This window comes from Triticum dicoccoides, chromosome 6A, assembly GCF_002162155.2.
Source record: "Triticum dicoccoides isolate Atlit2015 ecotype Zavitan chromosome 6A, WEW_v2.0, whole genome shotgun sequence".
Lineage (NCBI taxonomy): Eukaryota > Viridiplantae > Streptophyta > Magnoliopsida > Poales > Poaceae > Triticum > Triticum dicoccoides.
This window is the reverse complement of record NC_041390.1, coordinates 535495276-535502732: the sequence shown is the minus strand read 5'-3', so window position 1 is coordinate 535502732 and position 7457 is coordinate 535495276.

Genomic DNA, 7457 nt, shown 5'->3' with positions numbered 1-7457 from the left:
TGATACATCTTCGTACTCCCAGGGTGGATGGAGAGGAGAGAATTGTGAGCCTCATTCATGATCACTTTACGAAGGTCACCTTTGGGTACAACAATACGATCCTCGAAGAAGAGAGTATCCTTGTCATCAAGGCGGTAGCACTTGTACTTGGGTTGACTCTTGGCAATCCCAATCTTCACCTTTTTCACCATAGCATCAAGAAGCTGGGCTTGGCGAATCTGGTCTTCCAAGGTAGGAGAGACTTGAAGGTTGGCGAGGAAACCTTGAGGAACAACTTGCAGATTAAGTTTGCGGAAAGCTTCACAAAGCTCGGGTTGATAAGGCTTGAGAATCAGACTGTTGCAATAAGCCTTCCTAGTCAATGCGTCAGCAATCACATTGGCCTTGCCTGGAGTATACTCGATACTCGGATTATACTCTTGAATCATTTCGACCCATCAAGTTTGCCTGAGGTTGAGATTAGGCTGAGTGAAGATGTACTTGAGACTCTTGTGGTCAGTGAAGATGTCCACTTTTCTTCCCAATAAGAGATGTCTCCAAGTCAAAAGAGCATGCACAACTGCCGCCAACTCGAGATCATGAGTGGGGTAGTTCTTCTCATTGGGCTTCAACTAGCGAGAGGTATAAGCAACAACTTTATTCTCTTGCATCAACACTGCGCCAAGACCTTGGAGAGAGGCATCACAAAAGACCTCATACGGTTTGGATTCATCAGGCGGAGTCAGAACTGGAGCAGTGATCAATTTCTCTTTCAAAGTGTCGAAAGCAATGTCACACTCCGGAGACCAAACGTACTTGACGTGCTTCTGGAGAAGATTTGAGAGAGGCTTCGCGATCTTAGAAAAGTTTTCAACGAATCTTTGGCAATAGCTTGCGAGACCGAGAAAGCTACGGAGTTGCTTCACGTTCTGAGGAGGTTCCCAATTCACAATTGCAGACACGTTCTCAGGATTCACCTCAATGCCCTTGGCAGAGATGATATGACCAAGATAAAGAACCTCATCGAGCCAAAATTCGCACTTGGAGAACTTGGCGTAGAACTTGTGTTCCCTCAGCTTGTCGAGTACCAAACGCAAGTGCTTGGCATGATCTTCCTTGTTCTTCGAGAAAACCAGAATGTCGTCGAGATAGACCAAAACGAAGTCATTGGTGTAGGCGTTGAAGATGAAATTCATCATGCGAGAGAAAGTCGGAGGAGCGTTGACGAGGCCAAAAGACATGACAGTGTACTCATATGAACCATAGCTTGTCCTGAAAGCCGTCTTGGGAATATCTTGCTCACGGATTCGAATCTGATGATAACCCATATGGAGATCAAGCTTGGAGAATACTTGGGCACCTTTGAGTTGTTCGAACAGCTCATTGATGTTGGGAAGTGGGTATTTGTTCTTGATGGTCTTCTTGTTCAATGGACGGTAATCAACACAAAGTCGGTCCGTTCCATCCTTCTTCTTCACAAAAAGAACACCACAACCCCACGGAGAAGAACTAGGCCAGATGATACCCATTCTCTCTTGAATATCGAGTTGCTTCTTCAGCTCCTTCAACTCTTCAGGTCCGAGTTTGTAAGGACGCTTGCACACAGGTTCCGTGTCGGGCTCAAGATCGATGACGAATTCAACTGGCCGGTGCAGAGGCATTCCTGGAAGCTCTTCTGGAAAGACGTCTTGATATTCGCAAACGACTGGAATCTGCGAGATAGCATCCAGTTCACCCTTCTCATTGAGAGAAAACAGACGGATGGTATCATCACGAGCGGCAAAGACAATTACATCCTCAGACAAATGAGTCAATTGAATCTGCCTGGCTGCACAATCAAGATGCGCCTTATGCTTAGAAAGCCAATCCATCCCGAGAATAAGATCAATATTCGAGTTACCAAGAACCATTGGGGAAGCCAGAAACTTGTAGTCGCCCAACGTGATAGTAACATCCGGAGCCATCATTTTGGTGTTCATGAACAAACCCGGAGAAGGAACCGCTATCGGCTTAGGCAAATCAATAGTATGCACATCATGCGTTGATGCAAAAGGCTTCGATAAAAATGATAAAGATGCACCAGTGTCAAAAAGAACTCTTGCAGGAACATCGTTAACAGGAAGGTTACCCATAATCACATCTGGCGAGTCCTCTGCCTGGGCTGCATTCAGCAAGTTGACCTTGGCGGACTTGGTGTTATGCTTGACCATAGCTGTACTTGCCGATCTCACAGGAGGAGGAGGAGGGAGACGCCTCTGGTTGAGACACTTGTTGGCATAGTGACCCTTCTGTTGGCACTTGTTGCACGTGACCTCTGAAAGCGGACGGTGATACGGAGCACTCGATCTTGGAGCTTGAGACGAAGTCTTGTTCTGAAAGCCAGGGTTGGGTGGGTGGGAAGATCCACTGCCACCTTTGCTCTTCTGCTGATACGGCTGATGAAACGGAGGAGGAGGAAGCCAATACTTCTGCTGCTTGGCCACTTGAGTAGAGGAAGAAGGAGTAGTGTCTCTGACTCGCTTCTTGGAAGCATCACACCTCAGTTGAGCGGCCTCTTGCTTCAATGCCATGTTGTAGAACTCATCATACCTCAAGGGCTCAAAGAGAACAAGAGCTAGCTGAATTTCTTCTCTGAGACCACCCCTGAACTGGTATATCATGCTCTTCTCATCAGGGACGTCCTGCTTGGCAAAGCGAGCGAGCTTCTGAAACAACTTGTTGTAGTCATAGACAAACAAAGAGCCTTGCTTCAGGTTGCGGAATTCCTCACGCTTGCTTTCAAGCACGCTCTGAGGGATATGGTGAGCTCTGAAATCTTGACGGAATTCATCCCAGGTAATCACACGTCCACCTCTGGAATCCTTGTACTGCTGGAACCATTCTGCAGCTTGATCTTTGAGTTGGAAGGAAGCGAACTTGACGAAGTCCTCAGGCCTGACGTTACTGCACTCGAAATTCTTGCACAGATCCACGAGCCAATCGTCAGCATCAGTTGCCTCAACACAATTGCTGAAAGTCTTTGGCCCGTTAGCAAGGAACTGGTTGAGTGTAGCAAAGTGATTCTGATTGTTGCCTTGGTTCCCTTGGTTGCCTTGATTGCGCTTTTGAAGAATTTGCATGATCAACTGTGTGTTTGCATTGGTTGCAGCCATTACAGCTTGCCATGCCTCTGGAGGAGGTGGAGGTGGTGGCGGATCTTGATTCTGATTCTGATTGGTGCTCTCAGCGGGAGCCATCCTGAAGAGGTTGACCACCGTTAGCACATAGATAGATAAAAGAAGCTGAATCCAACGGAATGAAAATTGCAACATATAGTCTTCACATCCGAACAAAATGAACGAATGCATTCCTCTTGAAATGGTCACATATCCATAAATTGAGAAGCCACTTAGAATTTAGGTAGAGAAATAAATCAACAAGGTACGGATCAAGAACGAATACTCGGTAAGAAATCCCAATCTCAAACCAAATATACGTGGAAGAAGAACTAGAGCTACAAGAATTCCCACCTATGAAACTCCCGAACCTTTCCGGTTATGCAATCAGGTGTTGGGGATACAGGGGAAGCATAATATCTCACCCAAATCTAGCAAATCCTACATCCAGCTGTATCCATCCTTCAACACATAACCGAGAAAAACTTCGGAAACCATCTACCTCAACCTTCGAAAATCATCCGTTATACAAGTTATGGCGATACTCCCGAACTCCCGCCCCAGTATTGGGTGGCGTCGAGGTTATCTCACCAACGAACTGCATAAAAGAGATTTTCGATGTCGGCGTACTAAACTCAGGTATTCCAGAACTGCAATGATAAAATTATGACGACAACACCTTAGAGCTCAACTCCCCGGGACACTTCCACAAAACCCCTGACGGGAGGCACCAAGACAATGTTCTCCTCATAAAACCATCGGAACGATTCCAAGATACCCGCGTGATCCTAAATTTTTTTAGTGAAATTTGAGAAGAGAAGAGTCAAAACTCTACGTCAGGATGCCTTACCAGAGCGATGAGGAGATTGGGAAGTAAAAAGAATTTCTAAACTCTCCGATATATAATTCCTAAATGACTCAAAACATTTTTCTAGACACAACTCGGCCGCTAAAAACGATCAAGCAATGGGGCTCCTAAGGTCGGGGAAGGCTCTGATTACCAACTTGTAACACCCTCGATGCGACTATATCTCCCACGTGTCGAGGCACGACTTAGAGGCATAATCGCATTGAAGGCATATGTCACAAGTTAGGAAATCTTCACAACATCCCATGTAATATACATAATAAAAGGGGAGATAACATAGTTGGCTTACACTCGCCACGTCAATCAAGTACATAAATAACATTACATCATCCAAACACTCATGGCCCGACTACGGCGCCAAAATAAAAGACAACCCAACATGCGACACGGTCCCGATCACCCCCAACTGGGCACCACTACTGATCATCAGGAAAAGAAACATAGTAACGTTGAGAGTCATCGTCAAACTCCCACTTGAGCTCAAGTGCGTCACCTGGAGCGGAATCATCAGGCCCTGCATCTGGTGTAATAGTAAACTGTGAGCCACAGGGACTCAGCAATCTCGCACCCTCGCGATCAAGACTATTTAAGCTTAAAGGTAAGGCAAGGTAAAATATGTGGAGCTGCAGCAAGCAACTAGCATATAAGGTGGCTATCCTGTTCGCAAAAGAGAGCGAGAAGAGGAGGCAAAGCGCAAGCGAGAAACTAGAGAACAACCTGCGCAAGCATTACTCCAACATCGTGTTCACTTCCCAGACTCCGCCGAGAAGAGACCATCACGGTAACTCACACTGTTGATTCATTTTAATTAAGTTAAGGTTCAAGTTATCTACAACTAGACATTAACAAATTCCCATCTACCCATAACCGCGGACACGGCTTTCGAAAGTTCAAATCCCTACAGGGGAGTCCCAACTTAGCCCATGACAAGCTCTCACGGTCAACGAAGGAATAGACCTCCTCCCGAGACGTTCCGATCAGACTCGGTACCTCGGTTCTTCAAGACACTTCGACAGGTTAAAACAAGACCAGCAACACCACCCAGATGTGCCGACAAATCCCGATAGGAGCTGCACATATCTCGTTCTCAGGGCACACCGGATGAGCAAGACGTCGAGTAGGCCAGCCCAGAGTTGCCCCTGGTAGCCCCGGACATCACTCGATTGGACCAACACTCAGAGGAGCACTGGCCCGGGGGGCTAAAATAAGATGACCCTCGGGCTCCGGAAACCCAAGGGAAAAAGGGGCTAGGTGGCAAATGGTAAAACCAAGGTTGGGCATTGCTGGAAAAGCTTTAATCAAGGCAAACTATCAAGGAGTTCCCATTATAACCCAACCGCGTAAGGAACGCAAAATCCGGGAACATAACACCGATATGACGGAAACTAGGGCGGCAAGAGTGGAACAAAACACTAGGCGAGAGGCCGAGCCTTCCACCGTTTACCAAGTATATAGATGCATTAAGATAACATGGCAATATAATGATATCCCAACAAGTAAATAATGTTCCGACAAGGAACAGTCTCCAATCTTCACCTGCAACTAGCAACGCTATAAGAGGGGCTGAGCAAAGCGGTAACATAGCCAATCAACGGTTTGCTAGGACATGGTGGGTTAGAGGTTTGACATGGCAATTTGGGAGGCTTGAAAGCAAGTGGTAGGCATCGTAGCATAGGCATAGCAAAAGAGCGAGCATCTAGCAAAGCAAAGATAGTAGTGATTTCGAGGGTATGATCATCTCGCCTGCAAAGTTGTCAGAGTTGACTGGATCCTCGAAAGCAAACTCAACGGGCTCCTCGTTAGCGAACTCGTCTCCCGACTCTACCCAAACAAGACAAACAAGCAAATGGAGCACGATCAACCACGTGCAAGGATCAAACAATATGATGCAAACATGGTATGCTATGCGGGATGCATATGCAAGATGTGAAAAATAATGCATGAACCTGGCCTCAACTTGGGAATCCAAGTGTGCCACTAGAAAGATGAGATGAAATTGCTTGAAAATGATATAAAGAACGCCGGAATCGGAGTTACGGTTTGGAAATGGCAAGCGATTCAAATATGACCATGTTCTGCGATTTACAGCAAGTAGCCATCTAAATGCAATGAGATGAACATGCGACATCACCCAAACATAGCATAAAAATACATGGCAGGGATGCATTCATGATGCTTAACAAAAGTCTAGCACTGAGCTACGGCCAATTCATCCATTAACAGGTTCAAACAAGCATGGCAAAAATGCATTTGGTAAACAGATCTCAGACTTAGTGAAATTAATACTTGTCTGGAATTTCAGATCAGATAGCACTCTTTAGAGCAACAAAACTACATGCTACAGGACCTGAACATGGCAAAGTAAAGCATGACATAGAGCTACTCAAAGAGCTTAACAAAAGTCCCTTAGTGACCTTGAGCCAAAAGGGATCAGAAAAGACATTTGCAAGCATGAGAACATGGCAAAAACATAATCAGTTCTCAGACTTAGTGAAAACTGGAGCATGCTGAAAACAGATATCAAGTAGGCATGTTTACGAGCTCGATGCACTCACTACGGAGCAAGTCATGACCAACTAAGCATACATCCATCAAGAATACACAAAATTCAAGCTAGACAAGGCAAGAACAATAGCATAGCATGCACGGATCAACTACAACATCCTCGGCAAAATCGCTAACAAGTAGACAATCTGCCCAGATTCACGAAGTAGCAAAAGTAGAGCTCGATTGACTCAAGCTAGGGTGCTCCATAAATACAAACAAAGACATGGATGGATAGAGCACTACAAGATTAACAAAACATCCTTACTGATCATCCTCAAAAAAGGCACGGATCACTAGGAAACAACATGAACATATGACCATACGAGATAAACAGCTCAAGGACTTAGTGGAAATGCTAAGTCCCTGAAATCAGCATTAGCAAGTGCCTCACTTTGCAAGATTGTGCTAGTCACCACACACATCACAAAAATACATGGGTTGCACCTCTGGAAAGATGGCAAAACCCTTAACAAAATATATGTAGAACTCATGGGCATAAGATGCACACAATAATCATGGTAAAAATGACAAATATCTAAATGGAGCAGCAGATCTGACAATTATCTCAAGTAGCACTCTTCTAACAGAATTTCAGGCATCAAGATGAACTCAAATGAAAATGATGCAATGGAATGAAATGATGTACTCTCTGACTAACATTTTGATATGCTATATGCCCAAAACATAGCTACGGATACAAAGTTACGATGCGATGAACATAGCAAAAAAATAAGGTTTCGGGGCAAAAAGTCAACCCCGAGATTTCGGATCTCATATCCAGATCGGGACCTCGCCGGAGTTACTGTTCATGCATGGAAGTCGAGGATGCCGGGGTACTTGGAGCTCGCCGGAGACGGAGAAGATCGCCGGAGAGGGACTTGAGGCGTGGAGGAGGAGGCCGGAGGGAG